General features: G+C 41.5%; 1 pseudogene; it reads right to left on the bottom strand.

The window, feature by feature from the left end:
* Positions 1-271: 271 nt before the first annotated feature.
* LOC130851878 (chromobox protein homolog 3-like) lies at positions 272-3,436 on the bottom strand (annotated as a pseudogene).
* Between the last annotated feature and the right edge of the window lie 6,773 nt (positions 3,437-10,209).

Raw genomic sequence — 10,209 nt, 5'->3', positions numbered from 1 at the left:
GTGATGCAAGGTGAGCAAGCTCAGGATTGGCTTGTTTGGATAATTTCAGGGGGCTCTGGGGTGTGAGGGCTGTCTCTAGTTGTCTGGTACCTGGCCCTGGCGTGATTAGGGTGGATAGATAGTGGTCCAGAGTGTGAGAGCCAGGTAGAGGAGATGTGGGTGTTTGTGTTCTGGATTGGTTAGTTTGCATATGAAAGGCATGCTCCTGAGTTTAATGTCTCTAGGCCTTGGCTAGCTATGGGAGGGACAGACTCTCTAAGGTCAGCAGGCATCAAGATGTCAAGTATCTGAAATGTAGAAAATAAAAGGCATGATTAATACAAACACCTTTCTTATCTTTGAGTCCAGTTTAGATAAGATGCAATTCTACTTCCTAAGTCGCCCACCTTAAAGAAATTATTTTAGCATTAAACACCTTTTTTGCAACAATAGGATCCAAAACAAACACCAGTACCAGGTTACAGGTTCCAGTGCTGAGTCCCAACGTGTCTCATGGGACTATATCTTCTAGGACTAGAAGAGGACCCTTGCATTTCTTTCTGTATGAAAGGAAAGTCAGATGGAGTAACAATCAGGGAGTCATTTGGACTAAATGAGAGGTAAATGAGTTCATTTACATGGTGTCAATCTGTAGCAAATTGATTCACTTGGTTTTTATGCAGAGTGCCAAGAGAACCAGGCCAATCATTTCCACAGATAGAAATGAATGATGCAGTTATCTGAGGAGTGGCTTTAGCATGCTGACCCTTTAAGAAATAAGACCTTTCGTCCTTTTTTCCTTTATTCACCTTCTTTCTTCCTTCATTAGGAAAAAAAAAGTATCTTGGAAGTTAAGAAAGTCAAAACTCTAACATAAGAAGTTCAAATTCTTCCCAGGCATTTGCTACCACTGACATTATTAGCAATATCAATCCTTAACCTTCATTGATGATGTTTTTTTGCTTGATTGGTTTTTGGAGTTATTTTTTGTTTGTTTTTTGGTTTTTTGCTAAGCACCATGCTAAGAGTTTTACAGGCATGACCTCATTTTATCTTCCTAATAACCCATTGAGATGGGTATTCTCACGCCCCTTGTGTTGGAAATTTAAACACTGAGACTTACAGACATTTAGGTAACCAGAGGGGCCCAGTTAGAAGACAGAGTGTGATAGATAAATAGGACTCAAAACCTAGGCCATCTGATACCATAACCCATGTTTCTGACCCCTCTGCTAGTGCTTCTTATCGTGCCTGGAAACCACTCCAGGATCTTGTTAAAATGCAGATTCTGACTCCTCCCACTTCAGGAGGGGCCTGGGAGTCCTCGTTGCTAATGAGCGCCAGGTGATACTGGCCAGGGACCACCCCCCCATCCACCCCCCATCCCACCCAGCAAGTTGAGGCTGTTGACTGGCATTCGGCTCTATTCTTTCAGGAAAGCAAGAATTCCATTTTTCCAAGTGCTAAAGGCCAAAATAAATGGTGAAATTACCTGTTCCATTTTAAATCTTCAAATAGTTTCTATTTTCACCTAAAGTTAATTTTTCTTTAATTCAGTGAATTTTCAAACTTTTTCTAGCTGCAAAACTCTTTTTAAAATTAGTACTCTTTACATTTTAGAACAGTTTCTGTTAACAGAAAAATTTCACATAGTACAGAGTCCCACACACACCCTCTCCCCACACACTTACCTATTATTAATATCTTGCACTTAGTAAGGGGTGTTTGTTACAATTGATGAGCCAATACTGATACACTATTTTTAACTAAAGTCTGTAGGGTTCCCTTTTTGTGTTGTACATTCTGTGGATGTGGACTCCGCCCTCTTCAGACAAGACACATATGCTGGAGATCCCGTGGATATGATCCTCACCGTATCCTCCTGTCTCCCCAGCGTCTGCCGTTTATCATGTGTGCTCTGTTGTTTTTCTTTTTTTCTTTTTTTTTTTAGGTTAGAAAAGTTTGTTTACTCATTTATTCCTGAAGATCCTATATTGCCAACATCTCTAACCATCCGATTAGGTTTCCATGAACAAGTCTGAGACGTTACAGCCTTTCAATAAATATAGCACAGGGATTTCAACTTCTTGTAAAAGAATAGTTCACCAAAAGGAACCTTTAAACGTCCGTTTAACTAAGTCTTACTTGGCTAATTAAAACATACCAGATATTTTCTAGTTTTTTCATTTGGGTGAGGAGGTTGTTGATAGTGATAAAATTTTCCTTTTAGGGGTTTTGCATATAAAAGTACATTTATATGGCTGTAGATACGGATGCAGATTCTGATAGAACTGCTTTAAAAAATTATCCAATTTAAATTGTTTACATTAATTTGTCTACTTAATTACAAAATTATTTAATTTGAAAGGTTAAGACTTAAATTTTTCAATTTAAGTTGAAGTGACTTCTTATATTGCTCAAAATGATGGACTCCCAGAAACATGGGCTTATTCATGGTTGTGAAAAGCTGTTTTTGTTTTGGTAAATGTATTTAAACAACAACAACAAAAAACCCCAAACCATTTACATATATATTTTATATATACACATACAAAAAACCCAGAATGGTCCTTAGGCATATGTGAGTTAAATGCAAATTCTAAATTCTGATTGAGTAATGACTATGGAGATTTCCCCCAACATTTAGAAAAGCTGTTCTCTCATGGACAGGCAATAACATACCATGGTATCAAATGTTCTTTTCTGCCAAAAGAAGCAACTACAGAAAGCTTTTATCTGTTCAAAGTAAGCAGTGCTACAGAGGCAAAAAACAAAACAAAAACCCAACAAATACTACTTCAAAAGAGCATATCAAACTTGATTTTCATTAGAATGTAGTTATTTCTTCACACTAATAAATCAAAAAACCAAGACACAGATTATGTATATATATATATATATATATATATATATATATATATATATATATAAAGCAACGCAAACAACCTGTGAGCTTCACCTTCTGGATGAGAATGCCACGTTAGTCTCTCTTCATAAAAAGCAATTACAATTTGAGGACACTTCCTATTTGCCTCTTTTGCCAGCACCAAGTCGGCCTCATCTGAATCCTTCCATTTCATGAGAAACAGTAATCCTCCACTGCTGTCTGTGGCACCAATGATTCGTTGGGATCAAGACCTCTGGCAAAACCTCTTGGTGTATCAGCAGCATCTCTTTTCTTCTTTGATCTGCTATCATCAGACTCACTGTCAGATAAAGATTTTCTTTTTGTTCCATCTTTTTCTTTACCAGCTTTTGGAGAATTAAGAAATGCTTCAATTAACTCTGGACACTCTAAATGTTCTTCAGGTTCCCAAGTATTGTCTGCATCTGTAAATCCCTTCCACTTCAGGAAATACTCCACCTTCCCATTCACTACAGTTTGGTCCAGCACTTTTTCTGCTACAAATTCGCCTCTTCGACTTTTTTTACTCTTTCCATTCTGTTTCTTTCCCATTTTCTGCAATGTAGTTTTATTGGAGGCCATTTTTTACTGCAGACTTGAAGAGCTATTATTCACCGCTTCCAAGCTGCTCTGGGTCCCGGGTCTGTGGCGTATCCGGCCCTGTGTGCCTCAAGCTCCAGCCACATCCCTGTTGTTTGTCTTATGGAAGAAAAACATTTTTGGCACTCAGGTCTATACCAAAAATGAGAAAATGAAAGACCAGGAAAAGCTTCATGTTTCCAGAAAGTATATGAGAGGCATCACTTAGCTTCACGTGCATTTGCTGACTGCACAGGACCCATTATTGTTTGAGTTTGAGATGCTTCGTAGAGAACTCCTTTCTCCTGCAGCTTTGTCCTTTATGCTTGCAACCAGGTATAATAAACACGATAGAGGAGCACAGGAACTTTAGGATTGCAGGAGCCCTAGCATTTTCCCAGGGCACCCAATTCTGCCTCCTCCTCTTGCCCCCTTTAAGCTGCTGCTCCCCTCCCCTCCCTGCCAAAAATGGTACCAAGGTGTCAGTTTCCTTCCTCTCAGTGCAGTCGCACATCAATGCTCTCTTAGGGACTGTCTGGGGTTCCTTTGGAATGAAAGGATGCCTAGTTATATTTGAATTGAATATATTCATTGGATTAATCATTTAGTGTGTCCACTGGGACTGATGAAAAATACTACACACACACACACACACACACAAAGTTAAATTCAAATTTAACCTAGTGTCCTGCTTTTGTTGTTGTGTTATGTGCTTTGTTTCATTTTGTTATTAAATCTGGCAATGCTACCTCTAAGCTGTCTTCCCACCTGCTCAAGTCTCCTCCCAGAGACCATGTTTCATCTTTCACTAGGAGCTGCTCAGTGTTCCCTCCCAAACGAACCCACTATCTTGAGTTAGTGTACCTATTTTCCCTCTAACTTCATAGTTGAAAATTGAAATGTCCTGTCACATTTTTCTGATATAATGGTAATAGGAGACCTCTCTACTAATTTTCACTCCTTTCTGTCTTTCCTGTCACCAAGGCAAACATCAGGACAATCCTGAAACAGAAACAGACCATTGCAGTGAGGTGAATATCACTTTCAGGGAGAGGATTTTTCATTTCTAAATTCATTTATTCATAGCACCTCTCTCACTTCTCCTGTAATCATTATGGCCTTTCAATGTCCTTCTGAAGTTTACATCACTCTAAAAAGATAATGAAATAGAGCTTTACCATTCCTACAGCAAAGACTCAGGAAGCAAATTTGTGAGGAAAGCTAAGCCAGATAGAAAGATCCCAAGTAGCAAATAAACGGTGATGTGTAGACATCATCAATATTCAACCACTGATTGTTTTGTGTTGTTTTTCTGTACGGAAGTGCCTGTAGGGATTTCAACCTAGAAAGTAACGATCTGGATACTTCTCTTTACTATGAATTTAGGTCCCATTGAGGTAGTTTTGCTTTTACCTCAAGAATTGACAAAATTTTTGCCTCAAGAATTGCCACTTGATATAATTGTTTTATGTATTGCTATTTTCTTCATAAAAATATTATTTTTCCAGAAATTAAATGTCCAAAATAACTGAAAATATACTCAGTGATTTTAAGCTTGTAAAACTGAATATTAGGAATGTGAATTAAAGCCAACTGACTTTTATACAAATCCCACTACATAAGAGCAAGAACATTATTTTGCAGATCTGAAAATAATAGGATAATACATAAGAGCTAAGGTTCTGATGTGGGATGGATTTTTAATTTAAAGGCATCAATTACACACAGCCTGCCTATTTAAGTGTCCTCTGTGGGGCTGAAGCTCAGTAAGTTTGGAATGGAGTTGCCCCAAGTTATGGAATTATATAGTATTACAGCTAGCCTAACTGCTAAAGCAATACAGTCCAAATCTGTATCATGGCAAACGTAGAAGCTGAAAACCAGAGTATGTGATTTGTCCAAAGTCACAACTTAGGGCAGATGGTTTCAGGGGCCTGTTGCCAGACTCCAGGACTAAGAATTTTTAGGCTCTAGCCAGTTAGAAGGTATGGTACTTCTGTGTTCTTCTCCACATGACATCTGTTCCAGCTTTCTTCTTCTTTGGCTTCCTGGACCGTAGATGCTGGAAAAGCAACAAACCGCATCACCCAGACTTTCAGCCAGGATTCTACAAGTGACCTTGTAAAAAGAAAGAATGAATAGCTGGACTGTAAATCTTACTGATGTTGAGCACAATTTAATCTTTAATCAAACTTCTTGAGATATCCACTGTGGTTAATTGAGGAATCCAAAGATGTTGCTAAGTATACTGCACCTAGTCGTCAGGACTGTTTATTGTGTGACCTGTAATTTATGGCCTGTGGCTGCAGTGAAGAGTGGGAGCTCATCACAGTGCCCTTGGGAAGCTAAGGTGATTAGGAAAGTGTTTAAGCTCAGGGGTCCTAAACTCTGTGATGTCCCTATGCTGATATGACCCACACTCACTTTAGTTTCTTTTCATTTCCTGTGACCAAAACACACCCAGTGCATGTGACTGGGGACATGGAAAGCTGCATCCAGGGCCTCTGTGATGCTGTGGCTCTGGCTGCTCTCTCCCCTGGATCCTTTCTTAAAGCTAAGTAACCATGTTGCTGGGCAAGGCTACTGTGCCTTGACAGTCTGAGTAACAATCCAAATGAGAAACTCTCTGGCAACCTGACACTGAGGTTCTGTCGAGCAGATCCGCCTGCGTGTGACTTGGAGGCAGAAGGGAGCACCAGGTGATGTGGCAGAGCCATCAAAGCTGCGAGCAGGTGCAAACAGAAGTATCTGTTTTTTCTGGGGCCAATGCCAGTGTCTTTCTTTCCGTTGTCCAGATTCCAGTGTCATAGGTGCGAGTAGCAGGGATTTGTCCCTTATATTGGGTTGGCCAAAAAGTTCTTTCAGGTTTTTCCGTAAGATCTTATGGAAAAACTCTAACAAATTTCTGGGTCAGCCCAATAACTGTCAGCTTTGGTAGGATGCACTTCCCAACTCTTCTCTTGGCTGTGTAGATTCCATGGGCCAACCAAACCCTTTCAATATGCATTTTGCCACTAGGTGGAGGGACTATTTCTGTCACTAAGACCCTGATCAATAGAGTTAGGGTTTTCTTTTCTCCTTTGCATTGAAAGGATTGGTCTGAGCATTTTTACTCTAGTTTGTCTATAACTTCTATATGAAACCCTGAATCTGAGTTACAGCCATCCCACCTACAGACCCTAAGGGGCAAGATCTGTTTCTGCTGGGTTTCGCCTAAAGTTCAGAAGCCCCACTCAGCTGCCTATGACTTGTTTTTGATTCACTGACCCAACACTTAGCTTTTCCAGTCAGTCAGTCAGACAGACAACCACTTGAAGAAGAAGGGGAACTGGATCGGTGTTTGACTCTGCTTAGGTCTGCGTGGCCAGGAGAGTTTGGGATGACTTGGGAGGCCTCTCTGGCATCATGATCATTAAAACAAAAAGCCAAAGAAAAGGAAGTTTGGGAACAAGATGCTTCACCAAGAACCTGCTTTGCTCATGCAACATAGAAGGCAGGAAAACCAGTGCGATGGGGCGGTCCCCATCCACCTTGCTAAGGCAACAATACTTCTCTCTAACTCTTGTCAACCACCCATCACACAGCAAGGCCCGGGCTTCAACTGTCAATGGAACAATTGGCCAAAATATGTGTATGAACCGTCTAGTAGGTGTTGAGACATTGTGAAAGCTGCAATGAGAAAAAAAAAAAAAAAAGACACAATTCTTTCTCACATGTGTTCTTATGTGTTAGAAGAAAAATCAATCTCTTTTGATGCATTTAATCCATGTTGGAGGAATTCTGGGGAAGGAGAGAGAGACTGGTGTGAAACCAGAGAGCAGGGAATAGGTTGGTCCAGGGAAGGTAGGGACCCTGCAGCTGGAGGTCTCTAAAAATGAGGCAGCATTTGAGAGGAGAGAAGGAAGAGAGAAGACTTTCTAAGCAGGAAATAAATGGGCCGAACAAAGTAGAGAGGAAATAGGAAAAAAGAACTGCCAGTGAGTGGACTTACTTGCTTAAAGGGAGATAATTACATGCACAAAGCAAAAAAAAAAGTATGTTCCTTTAAGACATAAAGGAAAAGGGGCTCGAACAGTCCTGAGTCTGAAGTTCCGCTATTGCCCTGCCTGTCCTCAAAAGCAGAAAGGCAGTGAATCAGCAAGCTTAGGCTTCAACTTGTTGTGCAGCTGCCTCCTGAATGTCTTGGAACTAGGACTCACATTGTGTGGCTACAGAAACATAAGCAGGAAGAAAACATGCCACATTAATGGAATTGCATGAGGTTCATGAACTTTACCAGAAAGTTCAAGTTTGAAAGAGGAAAGGGTAAGCTGAGGTTTCTACTCTTATCCATTTACCTAGTAATTCCTATGCTGCCTCTTTTGAATGGGGGCCAAAGCAGTAGAAGGCTCTACAGCAAGTCAAGACTACAGTGCAAACTGCTCTTCTACTTGGGCCTTAGGACAGGGGTTCCAGCGAGACCCACAATGTTTGTGACAAATGAGTCTGATGGAAGAGCCTCTGGTGAGCAGCGTAAGGAGAATCACAGCTCAGCGCTAGAGCTGTGATTGCTTGTTTCAAAGCAAACTCACACCCTCTTCTGCAGAAAACTCTCCTTTTGAGAAACAGTTTTCAACTTGCTATGAGGTACTGATAAAGATTAAATGCCTAACCATGAGCTATCAAGTGGCCATGTGACCTGAGCTGCCTATAACAACTGGGTGCTGACTCAGTAAACCATAAATTGAGTGTTTAGAGCAGCAATCCATCAGCAAGTTCTAGGACGAGATGGCTCAGACTTCTTTGACACCTCCCTCGGTTGCATTACCTCATTGCCCTCAGTCCACACTTACAGCCCCTGTGAGTTCCTATGACCAGTTGATTGAGGAGGAAAAAACTCAGTCCTGGTTTACAGATGTTTCTGTACAACATGCTAGCACCAACCAGAAGTGACTGGCTGCAGCACTGCAATACTGCACAGAACTTCAAGCAGTTTATTCGATTGATCACTTTCCACCAGAAGATGGACAAAAAGCATGTACCTACATTGATTTAGGGGCAGTTGTTAACAGTTGAGCCAGATGATCAGGGGCTTGGAAAGAACAATATTGGGAGACACCAGACAGGGAGGTCTGGGAAAGAAGCATGAAGATGAATCTTTCAGAATGGGCAGAGTGTGAAGATTTGTGTATCCCATGTGATTGGTCTTCAGAAAACATCCATTGCAGAGGTGGTTCTCAGTCATCAGGTGGACACATTAACATGGTGTGTGGATGTCCGTCGATCTCTCCCCAACCACCCCGGTGCTTACTCAGTGGGTCCGTGTACAAAGCGGCCATGGTGGCCAGAATGGAGACTTCCCCTCACCAAGGCTGAGCTGCCTGCCACCACTGTCGAATGCCTCATTTGCCAACATCAGAGATCAATTCTGAGCCACTGATGTGCCATTATTCCCCAGAGGGACCAGACAGCTATCTGGTGGCAGACTGATTACATTGGTCTCTTCCCCACATGGAGGAGGCACGGGCTTATTCTCACTGAAATAAACTGTATCTGGACATGAATTGGCCTTTCCTATTTATAGTTCCCTGCCAGCACCACGGTTTGTGAACCTCTGGAATGCTTCATTCGTCACCATCGTATTATGTAAATATTGGACCTCGTCTCAGAGCAAAAGAAGTGCATGATGGCTTATGCCAATGGAGTTCATTAGTCTTCCAATACCCATCACCTAGAAGCAGCTGACCAGGTAGAATGGTGGAACAGCCTACTGAAGACTAGTTAGGATGCCACTTGGGAGATAATACCCTGAATGGATGGGGTTCTGTTTTACAGGATGCAGTTGATATTTTTTAATCAGTGACCAGTATATGGTACTGTTTCCCCTATAGTAAGAATACATAGGTCTATTATCAAATGGGGGCCCCACGGCTCGCCACTTACCAAATCAATTCCATACTTAAAAATGTCGGGAGAATTAATTAGAATGTCTGCAATCTGGGGAGATGGGGGACTCAACATCCCCCAAAACCACCTCCCCAGTTTCTGCTTGGCCATGAAACTCTTACAGGGAAGGAGGGACGTCATCTCAGTCAATCACTGAGATGGGGGTCAGAGTTGTGGCCGTCCCCCACTGCGTGCAGGCTCATTGACTTCTCGTGACCTTTCTCTAGATGTTACCTTGTTCATACAGTTTGGTCACACACTTTGTTTGAGAGATTACTGAATGGGAAGGTAGGGAAGAGATCTGGTCATCTGTTAATTACTTCTTCATTTCTATTTCTTTGATCTATGGAAAGAACTGACAAGTTAAGCAAGATTTGATGTGATTAAAAGATTTGAAAGGTACGCTTGGACCAGAGATGAGTAGAGCATGGGGGGAGGGGGGTGCCTGGTTTAAAAGTTAGTTTCAATAAAACTTTGCTAACATGACAGGAAAAGGGGCCTCCTGCTGAGGGTGATTTCTTGCCAAGAGCTGCTTTCAGGTCTAGGAACCAACATATGGAGTTCCATGTTGTTCCCCTCACTACTAATGATCCAAGTGCAGGATTTTTGATTCCTGTCCCCACAACCCTGGACTTTGCCTGTTTAGAGAGGAGAAGTGTTTCCATCACTGCACACAATGATGGTTCTATTGAATTAGAAATTAAGACTGACACCTAGCTCCTCATGCTGCTGATCCTGTAGGTAAAGATGGGCTTAATCTACTGCTGAGGTGACTGATCCTGATTACTCAAAGGAAGTTGGATTGCTGCTCTACATTGGAG

The sequence above is a fragment of the Hippopotamus amphibius genome, chromosome 4 (assembly GCF_030028045.1).
Source record: "Hippopotamus amphibius kiboko isolate mHipAmp2 chromosome 4, mHipAmp2.hap2, whole genome shotgun sequence".
Lineage (NCBI taxonomy): Eukaryota > Metazoa > Chordata > Mammalia > Artiodactyla > Hippopotamidae > Hippopotamus > Hippopotamus amphibius.
The sequence above is the reverse complement of the archived record's forward strand: the minus strand, read 5'-3'. Positions and strand labels throughout refer to the sequence as shown.